Source organism: Anas acuta, chromosome 1 (assembly GCF_963932015.1).
Source record: "Anas acuta chromosome 1, bAnaAcu1.1, whole genome shotgun sequence".
NCBI classification, from domain to species: Eukaryota; Metazoa; Chordata; class Aves; order Anseriformes; family Anatidae; genus Anas; species Anas acuta.
In genome coordinates, this window is record NC_088979.1 from 132428071 (window position 1) to 132453273 (window position 25203).

A 25203-nucleotide genomic window follows, 5' to 3' on the forward strand; every position below is an offset into this window, starting at 1 on the left:
AACTAAAAGACAAAGTTTGCAGGGGATGTTGCACAAGTCTCTGACATACAGCCAAGTTGGACAAAGGAGAAGGACAAGAGGGATGAAGACTATGAGCCTTCAGCACGAGAGACCCTCAGAGACCCCCAGAGGGACCACTGCTCCAGTAGGAGGGTTTGGATTCCAGAAAATAATTATAATAACCCTGTTTTTTTTAGAAGTAGTAATGAATATGTATCAGCCTAGGAGCATAAAAATCAGCGGCTTGATGTAACTGGTGTGTGTCTTGGTGGAGCAGAGACTCCCGGCACACCCAGTGCTGTTTGCTTACCTCTGTTCCTTTAATGAATTGTAAACTTTGATTATAGTCCTATTTTGAAGACTGAGCCATTTATTACAATGACTTAACAGTTTCCATTTTCCATTCCTTTTCTTGATTACAAACAAGTCTCCATTTTCCATTCCTTTTGAACAATATGTCTCGCTTTAAGTTGTCTTCATCCACAAGAAAGGATTTAACACTACAACTAGAACAAGAATAAAATTGGAAAACAGCAATAACTATAGTTCTTTTTCTGAGTCCCAGCCAAGCATTGAAAAGTACTTCTGTGTAATTTCTGATTTTTAGTAGCACCACCACATCACACTCACTGTCTCTTTATGGTTGGTATGTTTCTAGTCAGAAGGCCAAAACTTTGACTATGTTTTGAAGGTTTTTTTTTTTTTTCCTTCTCCGTCTCCTTTTTCTGGTAATTTTATGTACTGTAAGTGTTACATGGATGAAGGCAGGATATGGAGTCTGGAGTGATGATCTCAGTTTTGGCACTGGGGTTGGTTTTGTGTTGTTTTGTTCTGTGAGTCATTGTAGCTAGATTCATTTATAGAATATGAGAATATGGATTATTATCTCCTACATAGTTTTTACAGCCTAAGAATTTTTAGGATTTCAAGCCAAGTTTTTCACTTAAGGTGAAAAACAAAAAGAAACTGTGTGGAAATATTTTAAGTGCGAGACTCCATTGTTGTTTATTTTAAATGGGGGTTTAGAATTTTTCAGTTTTGTTTAATGCAAATCCTTGTCTTTCTCCTGTGTAACTGGTGCAGAAAAATAAAAATCAAGGCTTCTTCTGAACATAAAAGTGTTCAAAACAAAACAAAAACAGAACAAAAAAAAAAACAAAAACAAACAAACAAACAAAAAAAAAGCACACACAAAAAAAAACAGAACAAAACTTTACAGGCCATGATACAGCACAATGTGCCTGCTCTAAAATAAAAACAAAAAATGTCTTGGCACTCCCCATTGCTTTTATTTCTAGTTTTTCTGTTTCTTCTATACAGAGCAGAACGTCAGACTTCCTGTCATCTGTTTTCCAATAAATGAAGGCTTGGAAGTTTGTTTTATTCCATTAAATCTACTCATTAAGATATACAGAATTTGCACTCCACAGAGACATCTGTTCAGCTATTGAGTGAATTATTTATAACCCATTTAAAGGCAGTATTGCTGTAAAATATTTAAATGTAGTTTAGCCTCTGTATCAAAGTCAATATAAAACAGACTGGGTTTTCCAAAGGGAATTCCATAATACACAGATTTCCTTTCTATTCTAAAATTATTCCTTAAAGGTAATTTTTAGCAGGATAATGTCTGTCTCTGAATTTTTTTTTTTTTTCAGAATTAAATGCATGTGCATTTTATTAGGGGAAAAAACCTACAGCTGTATTGATAAAAAAAAAAGCAAACACAAATCCCAATCAAACCAGAAATGTTTAGTGCCAATGAAGCATTTCATAACTCTGGACAAACAAGTTTCACAAAGAATGATAAATTCTTTAGGTTTACTCTAAATTGCACATCTCCCATAGCAAATCATAGTTCATATTTTCAAGGGAGATCTTTGTTTTAAAGATTACTTAACTTTTATGAGGATTATTTGGAACAACTGTATATGTTATTGAGCTCATGAAAGAAAAATGTCCTGCATCATAATCACACCTAACATTTTATATGGAAAAACATGTTCCTACTCTTACCACTTTATCCACTTAGCTCATCAAATTGCTTATGCAAATAATGACAACAAATTATTAGTACAGACACTTTCTAGAAATGTTCATTTTTTTAAAGGTAGCTATGAATATTTGTAGGCTGAAAACCAAGAGTCCTAAGTAACTGAGCAAGCAGCAAAATTACATCCAATTTATTTCAAACATTTGGAAAGTTTACTGTTTCTTTCCTTGGTGAGTTTAGAAACTCCACTAAGATGACAAGGCTCTAGGTTTATTTCATTTGTAGGCAATTTTTCTAAATGCATCATATGTGTACACACAGTCACAAAGAATTTCCCCTGCGCTTTTTACTGGTATACTGAAAAAAAAAAAAAAAAGCCCAAAGACTTAAGTAAGCAATCCTTTCTCATTAAAAACAAATAATTCAGTTCTAACAAACACTTCCAACAGCTGTACCATTGGCATAGGCAAGAACACAGCAAAGCAACAGAAGACCATCAATTTTCAAGTTTATATAACCCACCACTGCCAGCATTACACAAAACATCACAGTATGGATTTATTTGCATTGCTGGCACTGAACAAAAACAATATAGTTCTAAGGTGATGACAGCAACTTACAATAAAATAAATATTTTTTTTTTCCATCTGATTAAAAACAGCCTTATTTTTCAAATGATTACAACCCTAAATTTTGACAATGTTTATATTATTCTTACTATTAAACCAAATTCAGTCTTTGGCATATTGCAGTAGGAATCTGTTTACTTCTAAAACAGAATTCATTCTTCCAATGACTTTCCCATTATATTTGGACCCAAACAGCACAATCTCAGTTTATTACCAGGGAGACTTTTTTCCTTCATTTACTACTACGTCAAAAGGAGGCTATCTTAAGGTTCAGTATCAACATTTGCTGCACAGCTTCCTGTATCAGAAGGACACAAATAGGTAAGCAGAGAGGTAAGGATAGAAAGTGAGGACGAAAGAGAGGAAGAGCAAGGAGAGTACATGATTAACATACTCTCACATGCATGGCTGACTTAAAGAGCAAAAGGAAGGCGAGCAGGATTGTAGCAATGACCACACATTTTGATATTCCCTTTCCTGCCTACTGCTGGAAACACTTCTGCATCTCTGCTCTGCTCACTGCACAGCCAAGCTTCATAGTCTTTCCTTTGGAGAAAGGCAATTTGTATTACTTCCCATTTTGCAGAGAAACTGAGAGATGAGAAAAGGTTACTGTGGGCAGACTCCAACAGACATCTGGCCCCTCGCTTCTGAGCCTTTCCCCAGTGCTCAGTGTGCACATTTTAAGCTAAATTGGACAGTTGTATGCAAATTATTAGCAAATGTACAAAATAACTGAGTCGATAATTTGCATAAATGTTATCCAGAGGTGCACAAGGCTTGGCTGCGGCGTCACTGATGATAAAAATGTAAGGAAGAAGGAATAATGAAATACTGCCAAGTTCATTGTGAATGGCATATCATTTTGGCATAACCAGAGGGGCTCTGGATGCAGGGAGGGGAGGTTGTGTGGGGACCACCAACTCCTCTTTGCCAGGCAGAAGCTAAATGGAAAGTGAGAGCTGAGCAAAAAAGAACTTCTGGGTTGAGCTCAGTTTTAATTATAGATGGAACAAAATCATCGTGTGAACAAATTCAGTTCCAGTACATAACACATACAGTCCCTCCTTCCCAATTTTCCACTGTCAACATACCTGACAGCTGTTTGATGTTTTCCAGCATTTATCACAGTTCAAATCCTCTGTGCTTGGAGAAACATGGTGAGAAACTGCCAGAAGCTATCATCCTGCACTGTTAACCAGCCAGATGAACTTCAGACTTGCATCATTTGCAGTGATAATGTCCCAAACTATTTCCACTGGAAGCACCTGTGACAAGCAAAGATGCAAGAAGTTACTGTTTGGGAATGAATTTAGTTCAAGAATGATTTTCATCCAACCAAACTCAGTTATATTAACATACTTGCATTATTAAGGCTTACTGTGTACTTTCTTTTGTTTGGTAGCTCTCATTCCAGATATTTACGGGGTGAATGTGCCCTGCTGCAATGAGTGCCCCTTATAAAAGCCTGGAATAACAAAGCCATGAACGTGAGAAGAAAAATCATGCCTTTCTGAAGGACTTTACTGATGAAAATAGTCCTTCACAGAACCAATGAGATCGCTCTACCCTGAGAAGGAAGGTCTTATAGCAGTGGGTCCACAGCACACGAAGTTTGAAGCCCACTGCAACAAGATAGAACACATTTCAGTGCCTTGCTGCTGCAAGCTCCTCCATTGCTTAAAATTCCCAGCCAGTGGGAATTGTACAAAACCTTACTGAAGACATTATTTGACCCTTGGCTGACTGGTGCCTGTTAAGTCTTTAGGAGTGTGTTTTACTTGTGTGTTTTACTTGAGAGGAGCAGAGCCGTGCATTCTCGGAGCACTAAAGTTACAAAAGCAAGATTTATTCCCCAAAATGAAAATGCTAAGCTAAAACTCTACATTCTTGGTTCCAGGAAAACCCTGCAATAGGGTTTTGTAACACAGATAAACTCATTATTGCATAGGTCAACAGACTTTGCTGGAGATTACGCTACCTATGCCAATATTAGGTAATGTCCAATGAAAATTTTATCTGAGGATTCTGTTGGACAAAAACTCATTATATTTGCATTTTTTTAAAGAAGTAAATCTCACAAAATAAAACTGTTTGGACTTGCTGAACTAGAGGGCTTTGACTTCACTGTTCCATGGAAGGAATAAGTAAGGTTATTAATTTGGTTATAAATTTCACGTTTCCTGGCATATGAACATTTAACTATAAAACTTTATTTAGCATTAACAGAGGTGGTCTCTGCATGCATGTTTATTCTCTGAGTACTCACAATGTGTTTAGTGGCATATGGGCAAAGAGAAGTAACAGCTCTGCCCCAGGGATCTTACAAAATGGTTTAATGCCAAGCAGAGCAATGAAAAGAACACACTTGTACATTAGTTGCACAAGTATGTCCTATGCATATGAGACATCTTACAATGGCAGCTAGAGAAAACATGAGACAGATCAAAGCAGGCCTCACCTCGAGTACTGAGTACTGTGTACTCGAGGTGAGGCCTGTGTACTCGAGTACTGTGTACTGAGGCCTCACCTCGAGTACTGTGTGCAGTTCTGGGCACCACAGTAAAAAAAGGACATGAAACTGTTGGAGAGTGTCCAGAGGAGGGCTATGAAGATGGTGAAAGGCCTGGAGGGGAAGACATACGAGGAACGGCTGAGGGCACTGGGCCTGTTCAGCCTGGAGAAGAGGAGGCTGAGGGGAGACCTCATCGCAGTCTACAACTTCCTCGTAAGGGGGTGTCGAGAGGCAGGAGACCTTTTCTCCATTAACACCAGCGACAGGACCCGCGGGAACGGGGTTAAGCTGAGGCAGGGGAAATTTAGGCTTGACATCAGGAGGGGGTTCTTCACAGAGAGGGTGGTTGCACACTGGAACAGGCTCCCCAGGGAAGTGGTCACTGCACCGAGCCTGTCTGAATTTAAGAAGAGATTGGACTGTGCACTTAGTCACATGGTCTGAACTTTTGGGTAGACCTGTGCGGTGTCAAAAGTTGGACTTGATGATCCTTAAGGGTCCCTTCCAACTCAGGATATTCTATGATTCTATGATTCTATTAAAGCAGCACACCAAATTAAACTAGTAAGGGGGAAAGGCAAGCAGAAAATGGAGGGAGATGCCAGGATCCGTTACAGTGAAAGGAAACTAGGTAGAACACACAATGTCCTTTTCTTGTGCAAGAGGAAGCTTTTTCTGTTGCAGAAAACCTACATGTTCTGCATTTACAGAGAACATTGAGAAGCTGAAGTCATTTTAAATATCCAGCACGAAAAGATAGTATACTTACAGAACACATTTTATGATATATATGTAATAAATATGCTTCTGATCAATCAAAACAGATCTAATAGCCAACACTATTTTTTAGCAACAGTATTATACTGATGCAAAATATAATAAACACATTGTATTTAGTAAGGTTAAACTGCAGCCAGAAGTCATATCAATTTGTAAATTAAGTTCAACGTAGCAAACTGTAGCGTGCACAGTAATGGCCAAAGCCAACTGCGTAGGGTTTAATTGCATAAAATTCTTAATGCATAAGGCTTGTGCAGTAGAAGACACTAGTGAGACTGGAAACACAAGAAAAAGTAAAAGAAAGAGTTAAAACAATATTCATGTTAGACAGAATTATTCATTTCTAGTTCAGAAAGTAACAAGCTATGTTCCTGAACAAGTCAATTGATTAAGTCAAATAATTAAGTCAATTTAAGGGCAGAGTAATTAGGACTAAGCAGCTACATGTGACAGAGGGGAATCTCAGCAGCAGAAAAAATTAAAGAACTCAAGAGGCTGGTTTACTGCCAGAAACAGACTTGTCACCAGTTAACATTCGTCTCTGTAGGGAATGTTGTAATAATAACAAATTATGATTAAAAGCAAAGTAAAGATGGCTGATAGAGCCCTGGAGAGAGAGCAAGACAAAAACCACTGTACGTGAAGGCTAACAGCCTGTATACAGAGATCACCTTCTTCAACCACACAGTGCTACTGTCTTTTGTACTCTAAAAACTCAACTGTATTATATACTGAAGTCCACTGACAGTTCATAAATGCATATTATTCTTTCTCCAACAAATACATTAGAAAGATATCTATAATTCATATGGAAATTGCTGTCCCAGGGTGTTAAGCAGCAGCACTCTTTCATAAGATTAACAAGATTAGGAGGTTACTTATGTGAAAAACAAACAAACAAACAAAAAAAACACAAACATTTATAGATAGAAGATCAAAGATGAATGTCACAGAGGTATCAGAGAAACAATCCAAGGAAATCATTTCTTGCAGAGAAAAATCACACAAGTGGGCAGCTGCATTATGGGAATGTTCAGGCTATGATGAAAGTAATACTCCATCACAGCCTAGATATTCAAACACAATAAAAACAAAATAGTTGTTTTAAATTATTATTTTAGACACATCTCTTGTTTCCTAATCTCACCTTCAAGTTAAAATTGAAGGAGCAGTTTGTGAAGTGCATATTCTGTGTTTTAGAAACCATCTTTTTGGAAAAGTATCTGGCTTAGGCTCCTAACAGAGAAACTTAACAAAAAGCCTCCACTTCTAACCTTCTTGATTCAGGAATATGTCAAAGATTTTATTAAGCAAAGCATCAGCTCAAAAATACTTACATGTTTAAGATACCTAAAGAATGCTATATTAAAATCTTAGAGTGCTAATAGGTAGCGTCAAAGCCTATGCCTTGCAGTATGAGAAGCCCTGGAAAATCAGACCTTCAGCAGACAAGGAAGCTTGCTGCTGCAAGCTCCTCCATTGCGTCTAAATCAGAAAGCTTCTAAAACAGAAAAGTAGAGTTTCTTTTCATACAAAAGAGAAATTCAGCATGGGCTGGAAATTCTTGATGTACTGACTGACTTGATTTGCTTTAATCTCCTAAACAATTGACTAATGTAATATGCTTATTTATCTTCCTAAACAAGATGGAGGAGATGTGGAGCATCAAACATTTTGAAGAAATAGAGTGGCATTTAAATTGGATAACACAAAACAAAATGAATCACCCAAACCCTAGGGCATTCAATGGATTTATCTTCCAGATGCTGGCAATTTATCCTGATTAAATCTCATTGTTTTCCATTTCACTTTCCTGGAGGAAAGAAAAAACTAGGAATTGGTTGCTATACGGCCACACGGTGTTTCACTAGCTCAGAAATAAAATGCAACAGAGATATACATGAGATGAGCACGTTTTTCAAAAGTTAGTCTGATCCAGTCATATATTGTGAATATTCTTCATTTTCTTCTCAGATAACAGGAACTGCTTACAGATAGACTGAACTTTCCATTTGGAAAGCAGAGACTTTATAGGATTTAATATCATCACTCTTTGTCTATTCTGTAGACTTCCCTTATTCAAACATTTTTGCCCCATGTTAGGTAAGGGCCCAACCAGAGCTGAGCCAGTAAGCAATGCTGTTCACGCCTCTGTGAGAGCATATTTAAGACAGAGAGGAAAAAAATATGCTGCGCCACACAGCAGCTGGGAGAGTGAGTGGAGTGAGAAACAGCCTTGCAGGCACCAAGGTTAGTGAAGATGGAGGGGGAGAGGTGCTCCAGGTCCCGGAGCAGAAGTCCCCTGCAGCCTGTGGTGAGGACCATGATGAAGCAGGCTGTCCCCCTGCAACCCATGGAGTACCACAGTGGAGCAAGGTTCCATGCTGCAGCCCGTGAAGGAGACCATGGTGGAGCAGGTGGATGTGGCCTGGAGGAGGCTGTGGCCTGTGGAGGACCCCCACAGGAGCAGACCCCATGCCAGAGCTGCAGCCTGTAGAGAGGAGCCCACACAGGAGCAAGTGACCTGGCAGGAGGTGCTGCCTGTGGGGGACCCAGGTTGGAGCAGTTTGCTCCTGAGGAATGGACCCTGTGGTATGGACTCATATCTGGAGCAGTTTAAAAAAGAACCACAGCAGTCCCCCACAGCACAGGGGACAAGAGTGATTGAGAAGAAGTGGTGGAGACAAAGTGCCATAGACTGACCACAACCCTCATTCCACTGTTCCCCTGCATTGCTCAGGAGGATGAGGTGGAAGAGGGCGGATGGAGGGAAGGCGTTTTTTTTTTTTTTTTCCTTTCTTTCTCATTTCTTCAACTTGTTAGTAATAGGCAATAAATCTTACTATCTCCCTTGAGATTGTTTTGCCTGTCACAGTAATTGCTGAGTGATCTCTCTGTTCTTATCTCAACCCTTGAGCCCTTTTCATCATATTTTCTCCCCGTTCCTCTTTGAGGAGAGGGAGTGAGAGAGCGGTTGTGGTGGAGCTTGGCCACCCACCTGATTAAAACTACCACACACAGCTATTGTCATTCTCCAAGCAGTTAGTTACAAACATGCTTTAGGGGAGCACTTCCAGTTCTTTCCAACACTGCTTAAGGAACACTGTGATCTGGAGCCCTATAGATCATTTAATTACACTCTTAGCAATATCAGCATTTATTCTAGAACTACCTTTGAAAGTTAATAGAAGTATTACAAACATTACAATTACGGTGATGTGCTGCTGTGCCCTTTGTGATATATATGAAGTCTGAGAAAAACACTCAACAGAGACAAATGAGCTGAATTTTGGACTCCTGTGGACTTCCTTGGTAATTTGAGTAAATGACAAAAACATCCATCTTAATGTCCTCCCTCTCAGCAACACAAACCCAGGTTCAATGCTGGAAATGAAAATTCAAAGTGTCTCCTGGGCTCATATGCTGGGCAGCTGTGGTGATTTGATGGGTGATTTCTCTCAAATGCAAGCACTTTTTTTGCTGTGTAGTTTCTGCTTTATTGTGGAATGCACTGCACTAATATGTTACAACACTTTAAATTGGTTGCTGTATTATTTGGGATTTTTTTATGTTACTTATCCTGTAATGAAAGAACCACTGATCTTTATAAGGTATACCGCACCTAAATAATTTTATGGATGACATTGGTGCTGACTGATTTCCTAACCATATAAAATCTCACTGGAAATAGTGACTGCTAGTTTATGTTCTTGGAGTGCCATCTAACTGACCTACGTAGACTGCTTACAGTTTTCTGATATATTAATAAAACCTCTTGGCAAGGTAGTGGTAATTTATGTCTTTACAACTAACAATATATGCTAAACACAGAGACAATGAGCAAATGCCAAACAAAACTTTGTTAAAGTCACAGTTATGTTTTGGGAAGAAAAATGAATGTGTAGAAAACTATGCTGGCTGCTTATTCTTATTTAACAGACAAAAAATCATGTAGTGTCACACAGAGTGCAACAAATAAAATTAAAATGCAAATCAGGTACAATTAAACAATTCCCAAGTTTTGCATGTAATATCAAAGTACATGCAGATGTATACAGGGTTTCTGCCTCTCCCAACTTCTTTCTGCGTGCCAAGCCATCCTGAGATTTCATGGGGACCAGGACCACAAGAGCTGGTCTCCCTTTTGAAAGCTTTTGAGCCTTCTGTCTCCTGAGAAACACTTATAATTTCAGCTGCTGGACAGCATGCAGGTTCCAAAAGTGCTCTGCAGAGTGTTGAAGAAGGGGCTTGTGCATTCCTATGTGTTTGACCAAGTATTAGCAGAGGAGCTTGTGTTGCCAGGACTTTGTCTTATTAGATGATTCACTGCACACGTGCCAGACGATGCAGGATCTGTTACTAGGGTCCATGCATAGCAGCATCTCAGGTCACTCTTCTTTTCACCTCTTGTTGCATTGCAACCTGTCTTACATCTTCTCCTCTTGTTTCTCTTGTGTTTGCATCGTTAGAAAGCACCTTGTAATCTATACTCTTCTTTAGCATTTTCGGAACAATGGAATCATGCATCCCTGCTCTATTTCCTTTCTTGGTGACAGAGATATGCTTTCTTGGTGACAGAGATGTGCTTAAGCCCCAAAATGGCCCCACAGACACTCTTCAGACCCTCAAGTGCCTGCGAAAACATTCTGCTCATCACCTTTCTTCACTAAAGAAAGGAAAAGCAAGCAACAATTTTCTCTCATTTCACTTCTGCATTACAAGTCCACAGCTGGCACACTATCATTTTTATATTCTTCCTTTTTTTTTTGTGAACTCAGCTGCCTTGGAACCGCAGGTGCCAGCCCAATAAGACAAACAGTGGAGCATATCAGAGCAAGATCATTGCCAAAAGAGTTATTTTATTAAAACTTTCAAGAAAGTCTAAAGTAAATATGACATTTCTTCTCCCTGAAAAAGTGGTGGAAGGATAAGATTTACAAACAGAGCTTCCACTGCTGACCTCAGTTCCATACTCTGCTTCAGCGTGGACAACCCACTAAGGGCACAGCTGGGGGCATTAAAGAAGACAGACAGAAATTAACAAGGAGTTGTGGAGGAAAGATGCTGTAGGAAAGGAGAAAAGCAAAATGCTGTATAAATCCTTGGGCAGCCCAGCACACCTCAAAGAATTCTGAAATACCTGTAGAATTGATCAGTCATCTGTCAGCACAAGAGCATCTCACCTTTGGACATAATTACCTGTCAAAGCAATAACAATATGGTGCAGATCACGTACAGTGTTGAAACTCCCACTCCTCTGTTCCCACTGATTATAGGTGTCTGAGAACCTACATGTGAAACAGTTCTGGAAGGTTCCTCCTAGGATGCGTGGTGGGACAGCATGCTGATGAGCCACCTCCATTTTCCTGGTGAAAATTTCACTACTCAGGGCCTCCTGTGCTCTGTCCTCTCTCTCTGTTATAAAAGAGCAGTATAATGGGGGACGATCGGTGAGTTCAGCTCTTGGGACACTGGCACATTGTCAGACTCCACATGACAGAAATACAGAAGCAGGAACTCTGCTACTTGTGGTCAGTATCCTTTGTCTCCCAGCACAGTTGTTTCAGTCAATTGTTTTCTGGGTACTACCAGGAATGTGACTTGCCCTCTTTCCGAGGAGCTGCACATTGGCAGCACATTCCTGGTACAGCAGACCATGTGATGGCTGGCAATATGGAGACCCAAAGTGCTACACTGGCAGTCTGATGGTACCACCCATCTCCCACAGACTAGAGGGAAAAGGAGTAGTTTGGAAAAAAAAAAAAAAAAAGGCTGTTAGGATAATATCTGTAAAGAAATACATGTTTTCATGCCCAGTTGCTTCCAGACGTGCTATAACCACACTATGAGGAGTTTAGGTGGAAAGGGTAAGTACAGCTCAATTGACTGCATACTTGAAACCTGAACAGCACTTGCAAGCTCCAAGCATATTCAGCCAGAAACGAAGGATAAGTGTTTTCAGTGTACGTGGGCATGAGCAACCATATAAAACCCATAAATGCATATAGGATTCAGTTTCAGCTACTGAACAAAAGTGTCTGTCCCAGCACTTATAAATACAAACCATTTCTCTGTGCTTTACATCTCATATAAAAGAGTTTCTGATCTAATTACATAAGAGCTAAGAAATATTTGTTATTAAGGTAGGGTATATATGCTCTGTTTTACAATCAAAACAGGTGAATTAATGGTTATAAGGCATGAGTCAGCAAAAATTTAACAGCTTGTATCTATTACGGTTATAGTAGTCTCAGAGTATCCAAAACTGTTCAGATTTGTATCTACAAGGAGCCATTCTTTAGGTACTATCATCAAAAAAATACAGCATTTGTTATTCAAGTTTTACTGTTATAATTATAGGACAAACAGAAAGGAAGGACTGTGTACCGGTTAGGGTGTCTTCCCTTAGCTTGACTAATTTTTTGTCTTTTCAGTTCCAGAATACCATATTTACACCTTAACAACTTAAAGGTCTTGTGAGCATGGAGAGGTCCCTGCTGACTGGAAGCTTGTCATTGTTGTACCCATCTACAGATGGGTACATGGGAAGACCCGGGAAACTATATACCTGTTAAAGTAATCTCAGCTCCTGGAAAAATTACGGAGAAGATTATCCTGGGTGCCACTGAAAGGCAGCTAAAGAATAAAGCTAATATCAGGCATAGTCAGCATGGTTCATCAAGAGAAAGTCCTGCCTTACTAAATTCATCTCCTCTGATGAGGACACCTACTTGGCAGATGAAGCGAAGGCAGTAGATGTAATCCTTCTGGATTTTGCTGTGGCCTTTGATACCATCCTTCACAGTATCCTTCTGGACAAATTGCCCAACTGTGAGATGAACATGTCCCTACTACGCTGGGTGATGAACTAGCTCAGTGACAGGGCTTGAAGGGACATAGTGACTGGGGCTAAATCTGGCTAGCAACTAGTTACCAGCAGCAATCCCCAGGGCTCAATTTTGGGGCCAGTCCAGACATTTTTATCAACAAGGCAGGAGTTGAATGCTTCCTCAGCAAGTTCAATGATACTAAACTGGGAGATATGTTGCTGTTGAATCCATGGAGGGACAAGAGGCCTCTAGAGCCTCAGAGGACTCTAGATAGACCAGAGCACTGGGCAATCACTGGCATGAAGTTCACCAAGGGTAAATGCTAGGTACTACACCTGGGATGGAGCAATACCAGACACAGGCACAGACTGGGAGGTAAGCGGCTGGGGAGCAGCTCCATAGAAAGGGAGCTGGGGGTGCTGGTCAGCAGCAGGCTCAGCATGAGGTAGCAGTGTGCCCTGGCAGCCAAGAGGGCAAACTGCATTTTAGGGTGCGTTAAACACAGCACTAGACTGTCGAAAAGAGGTGGTTCTCCTGCTATGTTTTGCACTGGTGTGGCCTCACCTGGTATGCAGTTCTGGTCTCCACAATATAAAAGGGATGCTAAGGTCCCTGAAAGCATCCAGAAGAGGGCAACAAAGCTGGCACAAGGGCTGGCAGGCATATCCTGTGAGGAGAAGCTGACAAAGTGTCCCCAGGGTTGCCCGGTATGGAGAAAAGGATCCAAGAGGTGACTTTCCTGTTCCCTGCAGCTCTCTGAGGGAGTGCAGAGGGAGGCGCCAGTCTCTGCTCCCTGTCACCAATGACTGGATGCCAGGGAACAACACAAAGCTGTGCCAGGGGAGGGTCAGACTAGGAAAAATTTCTTTACTGTGAGGGTGGTCATGTCAAAGGCTTCCCAGAGAGGTGGTTGATGCCCCAGGCTTGTCAGTGCTCAAGAGTCATTTGGACAATGCCCTCAGTAATAGGCTTTAACTTCTGGTTAACCCTGACGTGGTCAGGCAGCTGGACTCAATGATCTTTGAAGGTCCCTTCCAACTGAATCATTGTGTTCTATTCTATTAAAAGGCAACCAATTACAAGTCATTTGCAGAGAAGTCTTGTACCAAGTACAATTAAAAGAGACACTCAGAAAAAACTTGTGTTGAATATTATGAATAGGTCTGATCATCTGGACCAATGAAAAATTAACTCAAACAGGAAAAGGCAAGAAGTCTCTTAAGGTGAACACAGGCTGGGCAGCTCTCCCACAACCAAACATGTTTTTAGTGCCCCGAACAGAGAAGCCAAAGACAGGAATGTCATCACTGCCTACAGTTCACTACTCAATGCCCTCATGTTAGCATTATGCAGGGAGAAAATGCTTTAAGCTGGTGGATAATGTTGGCACAGAATGAAAATATAAATCGACCGTAAATAAATCTAGCCAGGAAACCTGGAGAGATCTGTAACAAAAGAAAAGTATGGTTCTGAAACACTGTCCCAGTAGATGCTGAGAAAAACTAAGCTGGGCTGAAAATGTATGATGGATTTTCATTGCAGAGAATGTATTACTGCATGTCATGCCTGTGAGAACAAGTAAATTGGACTCAGCACCAGAAGGTCATTCAATACTAAATTCCCCAAAACAGATAGACAGGAAATACATCTTTTTCAGTTTTTATCTTTATTTATTTGTAAAGTCCTAAGTCAATGCCAAGACCCATCTTAGCCTTCTTAAGTGATTAAGACCAAAACAGTTGTGGTCTGTTTGACTGACCAACTCTTCTGAGACTTTCAAACATATTGATCTTCGACCCTAATCAGAAAGCACAAATCTCCAGGTCAGTTTGTTTCAGTCTTAGCTATGGGCCATTAGTGAACAAACAGCTATTTCAGGATTTCAGAGAGTGGACTTCTTTCTCTGTGCAGCCTCCATAAGTGACAGAATCTGGAAGGGCACTAATTACCCAACCTGTCATTCTCCAGGTGACTCACTTATGCAGGGAGGAACTACAGAAGATTGGCTGCAATTCATTTATGTAGTCTATGTGCGGTGCCAATGGCTCTCCCAAGAAGACTGTCCAGGCTCACGGACAGTTTGGAAAGGGTAGGGAGGCCCTGCTGCTCCTGCCGACGTACAGGCTCTGCTCTGTGACCAGTAGCAGCAAGTTGCCAGCCAGGTCCTGGCATGTGAACTCCATCTGGTATTGCTCATAGTGTAAGTGTATGCTATCAGAGCTGGACACTTCTCAGCTTGTTTAGAGGTTTAAAATTGCACCAGAGGAGCCTATGTTTGCTTTTGCTTTCTGGAAGCTTAAAGAAGTCACCATTTAGTTACTAGTCCTGCCCTAGACCCTTTTTCTTGTCATTAAAAAAAACTGTTAGAGAGATTTAGAGAGGCAACCAATATCTAAAAGCATATGGTGGTAAAGCTGAACTAACTAAAATCAATAGCAAAAATTCAGGTGACACTAGCAGAGTAGGATCAGTGGTTCTATTACATAAGGCTTCTCCATATATCACAATTATTTAGCTTGGATTTGACAAGACATACTCCTGTACACTATCAAAATCCCAGCTCAGATGAGCACACATGCTTAACTTTAAACTATAGAGAAGGCCCGTATTTTTTTTTTTCTGAAAGAAATCTGTGACAGCTAAGCTAAAATAACCTCCTTCCTCCCCAGCTTACATGGAAACCTTAGTTTTGGTATATCAGCACTTCCCAGGGTATTCTATTTTTTTGAACGTGCTTTTGAAAGTGCTTTTCAAAAAAAAAAAAAAAATAGAATACCCTGGGAGGTGCTGATATACCAAAATTTAAATTGTCATTCCTAAACAGTTTTCAGTTTTTATGAAGACCATGTTTTTACAGTATAAATAAGATAACAGTAACTAGTTGTCAGTAAATGTTTTGGTTCACTCACATTCAAAAGCTGGTTAGGTTCAACAAGTTCAAATGCACCACTCTTTGCTTTGCTACATGCCAGAAGGCTTTGCTGCGTGTTATTATTGGCAGCCACGGCTTTTGACGAGCTGGGTATGTGTCCATGTGGTCACACAATCTCCAGCATTGAGACAGGCAACAAGAAGGCATTCTTCACTGCAAAGGGCAATTAGTTGGTAAGGTAAAGAAATGGGCACTACACTTTCTCAGTAAGTTTTCCAGAAGAATTTAAAGGGTAACAGAATGTGTTCATATTAGCAGCTGAATAGGCATAGAGGAAAGCCATCCCCAGCTTACCAATTTTCACAATTTTTACTAGTTTATCAGGCTAAATTATGTTCCAAAATAATTTTGCACTAAGGTTAGGCATGATGGAGTTTTCAGCTTTACTTCAACCTCCTAACAAGAGTATCTTTTTTCCAAGAACAGGTCAGAACCTCTTCTTCCTTAATAAGAATCAAATATAAATTCAGCAGAACCATGGAAGAAAAGCATGAAGTGATTAAATACTTTTATTACTAAGCACTAAGACAGCACCTCTAGAGCAGCTATGAGCTTAAATAATGAGAATCACAGAAGAAAAGAGCCATATTTGTTCCTCCCATCTTTGAATTGTTCCCAAGTTCTTGTCTTCTGTTTTCTACTCTCCTTTCCCTGAAACTTTCTGTCTGCCCCTTCAGCAGAGAGTGTACTCTTTATACAGAGACCCAAGGGCCCACTCTTCCATTGCTGGAGGACAAGGATGTCCCAAAGACCTCATGTATGCAAATCCCAACAAGAAGTAAAGATGAGATGTGCTTCAGTTCCATCAAAATGGAGCTGAGGAACACATGGCACTGATTCTGTTCATATATCCCTTATCTTAACCAACAGTCTATATTTTTCTATTAACAGTACTTCATCAGACTTGAGTTTTATTTTATAGAATGTTGATTGTAGAGATCCATGAGAAAAGCAATCTTTACATTAGCATCTGTGAAATAATGACTCATGCCCACAGAGTCGTTGCCTTACACTAACAATATGCAAAGCCTAGAGAAGGCTTGTTAATGATCTCTATTGAGGGATTGATAGTCACACAAATGGCTGGCATCTGCTGTTCCAGAAATGAACAAAACAAATTTAATTTCATCACTTGAAAGAAAACAACATCTACTGAAGTATCAGACAGAGTTTCTCTGTGATTCTCTCTTATTTTGTAGACATTCACATTCATCACAGTGACAAGTTGGGTATGCAAATATGAGGCTGTCAGGAAACTGGACAGTCTTTAAAATGAAGGCACACAAAACAAATGGAGGAAGGACTGCCATAAAAGTGACGTGTTAGGAAAAGCGAAAAAGGGAAGTGCAGGTAAAACTCACGGTATGAATGGTGGATTCATTCCTTGGATTTTCACTGTACACCAGAGGGCTGTTCAGAAAATCATCCAACAGTCAGAAGGTGGCTTTGCTTAGTAAGTGGTGCTTGTTACCCTGCCAATTAATGCATTAAAAATTGTATCTTATCACCTCAGTTGCTCCCTGAAAAGGCATCTGTGAAATCACCAAGCAAGCTCAACGCCCGCAGTGGAGATTCTCATTCTGACAGAAAGCAAAGCACAGCTATACTAAAAACAACCACCACACACTCACTTTTACTTGCTTCTCTTTGCTGATTATGAAAGGAAACACTGAGGCTGAGATCTTGCAACCTCTGTGTGTTTTGAAAATGTTTTTCTGCTTTAATATAAAGAATACAGCACACAAGGAGGAGAGTGGAAAGTAGTCATTGTTAGCCAGTACACAGATAGCTTAGTGATAGGAACCGTATCTCTCTTGTCCCCTATTCAGATAAACAGATATGTCCTTATGTACACTGGAAGTGTTTGATAACTTCCACAGGTTAATATAAAAATATTTTAAATGACACATGCACTTTTCTGTATCCTACCTTTACACCAAAGGTAATTAAAAGCAGCACATTCGATTAAATGACTTGTACAATTAAACCTCAGCTCCTTGAAAACTGACTTTCTACCCTGAAGCATCCACTCGTATTTCAAAAGGAAATGAAGGACACAAGTAAATTCTAATATACCGCTAGAAACAAACTTGGCTGAAATAAATGAACAAAGTTTTCACTGATGTGAACAAAGCTGAAGTGATGCATGCCAAGGGTATGATCCCTAATCATTATCTTTACTGCTATTTATTTCTAACAAAGTCTTCTTTTCCTTGAGATAGGAATTCTTTATGGATTTTTCTCATAAACCTCATCTATGCCACCCCAAGGTCTTTCCAAAAAACAGAACAAAACAAAACAAAAACACCGCACAAGAGTTACATTTATTTTGCCAGCATTATCAGGAATGCTAGAACCATGTTCTAAATTTTAGCTTGATGGTGACTCAGTCTGATATCACACTGACTTCCAAAGCAGACAGACTTTTTTAGTCAAATGGTGACAGATGTGGATCTGAGGCAGGAAAACAGCCTTTAGTATTTAATGTGGTAATGAGAAATTAAATTGCCTGAGGCATGAAATATAATTGTTCATTTACACTGAAAACATATTGATGAAAAAAAAAAATCATTACAGTCATGGATAGGCAGAGCAGTAAAATAATAGACCCAAATCTACTAACCACAGTGCTGAAACTTCAATACCTTCTGTAAGTAGCTTCTGGGGAGAGCACATGCTTTAACAATAGCATTGGTACACGTCTCTTGGTGCCAGAAATGGTGGAAAAGTCAGTGTATACACAGAGCTTTTTGTTATTGAGTTATTCTCAGCTCACATGAAAGAGCTGACTGAGCCCTGCAGTGCTAGACAATGTAAGGCTAGACTATCACTGCGACTAGCGGTGGTAGATGTTATAAACTGCCCCCTTAATTAATTTTCAGAGAGCATTGCATTAATAATAGAAAGGAATTTATTGAGTAAGCAACAGCAAGCAAAACAGCGCTGGGTGGCCGGGGAGTCTTGGCTCCACCAATGGTGCACACCTCACCCCCACCAGGGTCCCTTTTTATATCTTGGTAATTCCGGGATTACGCAGCACATCCTGGTATATTCTGCGACTGCGCACACTGTTGCTAGGGGGTCGTCTCTGTCCCTCTGATGGTTGTGAAGATGAAGGCCATAGTCTTCCTCAGCATTGTGGTTCAACTTCTTTTTTTATTTGGTCATGTTAGCCCAGCGTGAGACAGGAAGGCAGGATGTTGATACACTAGTTTAGCAACTTATCAGGAGATGGTTACATGAGCTTTGCAGCAGTGTCTTTGAACAAAAGAGGCAACTGAGATGCAGAAGGCGAGAAGGGGAGGGCGTTCTCTTTTTTGTTACATTAAGCAAAAGAATTTTCATAGTGTCTAGCCAAGTATTATACAGCTCCTTACTTCAGCAGGGAGCTTTTGCAACTCCCGCTCCTCAACCAGAACTCCTTGTTTTTATAATACAAAAGACAATGAACAAACATTTATTGTGTATTACAGTAGATAGTTCACGTGTAGTGATTAGGGAGGAGTTCCTGAAGAAGTCTTAGAAATATACCCTTCAGAAAAGGGACAGCTTACCTAAGTTGGATTTTGCCTGTTTCTTATGTGGCAGTGGATGTGTGTTGTTTTGTTGTTGTTGTTGTTGTTATTAAAAAAAAAAAAACAAACTACCACACAGGCACACAGCCTTTAACTTCTTCCTATGTAGCTTATGCACGCCCTTCAACCAAGAGACTTTAAAGATGCCATTTTCCTCCCTTGCTCTTCTGAAATGTCTTCAGGGCCTGTTCGTAGTGCACACTGAAGTCAGCAACATAGTTCTTGCAAGCTCCAATTCCCTGATAGTTGCCAATATCCAAAGCAGATAAATACCAAAAAATGCAGCACCTTAAACTCAAACGTCTATGTAAAATCACACTACAATTCCAAAGCAATCATGGGAATAACATTGTCATTATTAATTGTATTCAGAGCTTCCACTTCAGAATGAATCATTCTGATCCAATCTTTTACCAGACATTTGCATGTAATTTTTTTTTTTTTTTTTTTTTGCAATTTATGTAACAAATGTCACCTAGAAAGAACTGATGGAGTTTGGGGAGTTTAATTGCTTTGAGTTTTTATATTAAGCAGGGTTTATCTGCGATTATGCGTGACTTAGAGCTGAACCTATTCATTAGATACAAAGGAAGCTGTTTGTTTGATTGTGGAGCAATAAAGCTTCCACTTTCTTACCAGGGAGTCAACAACATTATCGTTTGTCACTATAATTCTCTTCCTCTCTATACCAGGCAACAATAGATCTTGCTTGCAAAATGATGGGCAGCAGCTTTACACCCCATCAGCGTCACTAGCAGGGAGCTGTAGGTAGTAGCACTGCACTGTTGACTATTTCCTCCCTCCCATTTCTGGAGCCTTCCATAAATAATGAAATGACAATTCTATAATGCTGGCTGGTACAGTAAACAATAAAATAATGATGCCACCATACCTCTCTGTCAGCAAGCCATTGCAGCTGAGGATTCAGAGAGAACACCTTAAGGCTTGAAATTAGGAGCTGTCACTTCCAGGTCAGCAACTGCAAATGGACATGTCAGCAAAAATAAAGAGTATTTAGTAGTTTACAGAGGAATTTGGAACAGTTTATTCCTTCCCCAAACCCAGTCCATTCTATGAAAATGTCTTTCTAAAATAGTTTTCCACGGATTTTTTTTCCCTCTAAAAGGGAAGATGGCAAAAGCAACTGACATTTCTTTCTAAGCTTTTGGGAAAGCAAAGTTACATAGTAGTGTAATACTGGAATGAGAGAGAGGGAGCACTAATGGAGGAGAGCTGATGTCTGAAAGGCAAACACTGAGTAACGAGCAAGAAAGAGAAGGAAAATACCACAAAATTAAAACATAGATTAGTGATATAAAGAAATGGTCTGAAATGGAACTGCATTTCATTAACTGTCTGAATCACTCACTAAAATTAGTAAGTATTTGGGATTTATATAAAACAATATTTTTCTCCATTGAGGAAATCACAAATTCAGCGTGTATCACACAAAACAAACCAGTCTAATAACACTGGCCATTCTCTCCCGAAATCATCCTTCAGTTCAAGAAAAACATACTGAGTAAAACATTGCAAAGAAGAAATGTTTTGATTGAACCTTAAGTAAAATGTTTTGTTCTAGAAGACAAAATAAAACATGGACAAAATCTGGTATAGGTAAGGTTAAATTTCCAAAGTTAAAACTGTAACTAGAAAGCATTGCCTTCTTCATTTTTCCTTTAAGCTATTCTGGGTTAAGCAAAACTCAGAAAATCACTTGAATCTGAAGTGAAAAATTTCAGCACATAATTTATTGAAGATATTCAGACCATTTATGTTCATGACACCTACAACCTCTCCTGATTTAACCCTTGTACCACTATGTTAGTGCTTTATGCATTCTGGCCTCTAATGTGCCTCATTGGGGTTCCACTTATTTCCTAGGGAGATATTTCTCTGTCTGTATACTTGTTTTTATCAAGGAGTTTTCTTATTTCTTTAATCTATACTCTGTGGTTTTTATTAGATGCATTTGACTACTTCCTAATTTATTTATACCCTTGAGTTATATAAAAAATACCATTTTCATGACTGAAAAAAGCTATCACATTCCTTATTTCATATCTGTGAATCATTTATCTTCAAAGATTATCTTTGAAGATAATCATTTATCTTCAAAGAAAATGTTTGTGGTGTCAGTAACTCTGTAGTGCTTTTTACTCTGTGAAGTTATATCTAGAGAAGATGTGTTATCTTTCTGCTGTATCAGAGTACCTCACAAATGAAGAACCCAAAACAGACTTTTCTTGGCTGTGTGGTATATAGAGAGCTACCAGCTCACCTTTCTTTCATTGTTCACTGTTGTCCCATGATAACCATTGAATGCAATCTTTTTCTCACACAGTGCACTGCTATCATTTTATACCACAACCTACAATCTCAGTGGGGATGCTCCAAGCACACAACAGTTTTGGTACATAATTCCCCATCTCTGCAGTGGAAGGACAGGACAGGATGTGCGACGATATTAAAGTGTTAATCAATGACATCAGCTGTAGTCCTTCCTTGTTAAAGCTAGGAATTTCTTCACCTGTAAAGGTGATTTAATAGGCTGCGGCTTGGCTTCAGTAGACAAATACAAATATATAAATATAAATAGACAAATATAAAAAGACAAATATAAAGCAAACCAAAAAAAAACCACCACATTTATAAACTCTAAAATCAGCAGTTACCCTTTGTGCAGAGGATATGTCTGATGAATTCTTCACTCCATCAATAAAATAAATGATGTCAAAAGGAGATGCATGTGAGCTTGCAGTCACTCTCACATCTTTAAAGATGTTAGTGGTGAAGAACACAGTCTTACATATTCACATCCAGCTGGCTAACTTCAATTACAGGTAGCCATTTAAGTGACTTCATGGCTCCTGTCCATCACATCAATAGTTCTGCTGCTATACAGATCTTCCATTCCATTCCTTCTCCTCCAGAGATTAATATGCTGATGGGGTGGCAAAGGCAAATTAAGCTACTTTAAAATATAATTAGAATTTTTAGGTGGCTTTGTTCATTTGACAGAATGAGCACCTCTCTTCTGCACTGCTTTCATTTTATGTACAGTTCTGACAAGGGCTATAAAATTACTTAACATTTTGTGATATGTGCATCATTGTTGACATAACACAATGTAACTAGAGAAGCAATCCGTCTGCAGCACACACCTACCTTTGAGAGTAGTTTGGGAGAGCTTCTCTGTCCTCACATCACCTTCTGCATGCAGTCATGAGAGCAATAACAGAGAAACAAGGAATAGAATGGCTCTCTCAGCTAAAATTATTCAGGTTCTACATCAGATGGAGAGTTTTGCTTTCAACTTCAAAGAAGGGGCAAAGATGAAACATGAGTCTTTCGTAAGCATTCAGTGACGTAAAAGAAAATGTATTTAAATAGGTACATTTTGAGATGACAGACCCACAATTTCAAGGGCAGACTTTTCATGTGCTTCATTATCAGTGTACCTCTGTAGGAAACTACCCTTTCAATCAATCACTTTTTTTTTTTTAGACATCTGTGAATGACAAAGTTTACATCAATACAATTCAAATGCAGTTCTATTAGAGTATGCAAAGTACCAGGCAGGCTATGCATTTCCAATTAATGCTGATTTTTGCTAGAGGATGAGCACTGAAGTCCAATATCTGCCTTATAAAGTCTCATTCCTACCATACAAACTTGTATCTTTGTGGCTTAGAAAAAGAATAGGAGAAAAGATGTTTTGAAAGTAGGATGCACTGTCAGAGAGACCCTTATTTTTCATTGTAAACAAGAGTCTGCAGGGATAGTTAAGGATTTATGAACTTGTTTCCATCTAAGTAAAAAAAAAACCTAACAAACATATTGCCTAAGTAGTTGTCTCTGTCTCCTAGTTTTGCTTTGGAGGTTTTGAATGTGACTTTGCCTTTAGTGTAAGGCAATGAAAAGAGATAAAAATACATACTTTCAGAAATTTCCTATAACCTACATCAAAAGCAGTTGCAAGAAAAGCAACTTCATTTCTTATTTATAAAAGGTAGCTACATGTAAGAGGAAGGAAAAGAGAAAATGAAAGGGAAAAAGACAACAGAGAGGCATCTTCCTCTCAGAGCAAGCTGCCAGAGATGGATATCATGGCAAGAATGATGCTTATCAGTTTTTCCTGAATCAGCCACTTTTCAACCTTATATATCACCTGCAGATAAATTACACAGAAGAAAACAGGAGCTGTTTATTTCTTTAATATAATATAACACTGTTATTGGGATGAAAACTTTTCAGTTAAGTTTCTTTTCCAACAAAATAGTTGTTTATTTTGAATGGAAATTCCACTTGTATCTAAATAGTGCAAACTTAGATTTTCAGCATTTCTAAATGGAAAACTGAGGCTGTGCAAAACCATTATGCAACCCAAATTCCCGGTACTTGGATGTTGTGAAATTATTTTTATTGGTTCAGACAAATTTATTTCCAGTGATGACTTCTATAGAAATAGCGACACCAATATAAGCTGGTAATATGGACATTTATTCAAGCATAAAGGTATGCTGGCTTTGACATTTGCTAGAATTTGCAAAATTTGCTAGAATTTGCAAAATTTCCTCACTAGAAATAATGATAATTCCTGTACTGAATAGTAGTGTAACAGCTGCCCACATACAAAAGGAAGATGATGAAGAAAGGTCTACTTGTACAAGTCTTTAAGTGAATTAAAAAAAAATAAATCCATACAAATATTTCAAGAATGTATTAACAAACCTTCTAAATGCTTAACTGCTGGTAAGACATGCTTCAAGGACTTTTGGGCTGCTTTTATGTTTAGGATTAAAATAAGGAGTGGCCAACCTGGCTAATGCTACAAGCTTCATGTCAAAATCACTGTGCCACTACAAGCCACAAGACATCAGACACAAACACGGCCACCAAACCAAGAGAAAGGAACAACTCTGAAAGGGTTCACTTTCTAGCTGATGCTACATCCTCAACAGTCTCACCTCCTCAGTGTGGGATAACTCCTCAGGAGCAATGAAGTTGGGCAGCAGCTCTGCATCCACACAGCTCTGAGACACAGTGCCAGTCAGTGAGGTGCACATGAGCCACAAAAGGCGCATGAGCCACAGGCTAGTCAGCCCTCCTTTAAATAGAAGGACAGACTTCACAAGACCAAGACAACCATCAAAATGCCAGAGGAGCTGTGAATAGACAAAAAACAGAGAAACAGGTGAGGGGGGCAATAGTTTCATTGTCAATATGAAACTATTCCTGTAATTGTGCAAAAGATTGGATTTGCATTAAAAATAAAAACATGCTTTTTCCTTGTAATTATTACTGAACTTTTTCAGGTCATACAGGCTGGAGACAGAAAATGAGTTCTCATGGATGAAAAAGGGTAAATACCATGACTGGCTGAGGGAAAAGAAATCAGTGGGAAATATTAGGCAGGAAAATAATTGTTTGAAGAGAGAACTGGGAACCAGAAACAGGATGGCATACAGCTGAAAGAAAAAAAAAAAGTGGACATTATGTTTTATCATTTTGTGGGCTTTGTTTTTTTGTTATTTAATTATTCATTTATTATTTGCAGCCTGACAATTCAGGTGATATTACCTCAGCTGTTTGGCTTCAGTATTAGCTAACACATTTGCCATGAGTTTTTCTTGCAGTGGCTTGAACAATTCTATTTTGAGATCACAATGCCCCATGCAGTACCTGAGCAGTCTTCAATAATTTGCCTTCTTCTGCAACCCAGCCATCTCTCTTTCTTCTTTGAAGCAAATATGCTCCAACCCTCCTTGTGCTGAATGTTGGCCTCCTCATGTGCTTCATGAGCTACGAATTGCATTTCTTCTAATCTGTTGAGCTCCTCCTAATCCTAACTGTGAATCAAAAGATGTTTGCCAGCAATATGATACATTCTTTTGAACTGGCTTTACCAAATGCAAAATTCTACTGTCTGTGGGTCCAAATATGCTA

At 39.2% G+C, this 25203-nt stretch overlaps 1 long non-coding RNA gene across 15 annotated transcripts in view; it reads right to left on the bottom strand.

Moving 5' to 3' along the window:
* Positions 1-25203, bottom strand: part of LOC137842946 (uncharacterized) — an 80455-nt gene that overhangs the window by 44246 nt on the left and 11006 nt on the right. For 4 of the 15 annotated variants that reach the window (XR_011089284.1, XR_011089287.1, XR_011089283.1 and 1 more), the window contains 4 exons: positions 21930-24422; positions 20147-20233; positions 3717-3890; positions 311-506 (listed from right to left, as the gene is read on the bottom strand). This is a non-coding gene — a long non-coding RNA (uncharacterized lncRNA). Of the gene's footprint in view, positions 1-310; positions 507-3716; positions 3891-11116; positions 11331-17040; positions 17152-17171; positions 18830-20146; positions 20234-21929; positions 24423-25203 lie in introns of those variants that run through there. The other 11 variants (XR_011089288.1, XR_011089294.1, XR_011089291.1 and 8 more) reach the window with 9 other exon arrangements.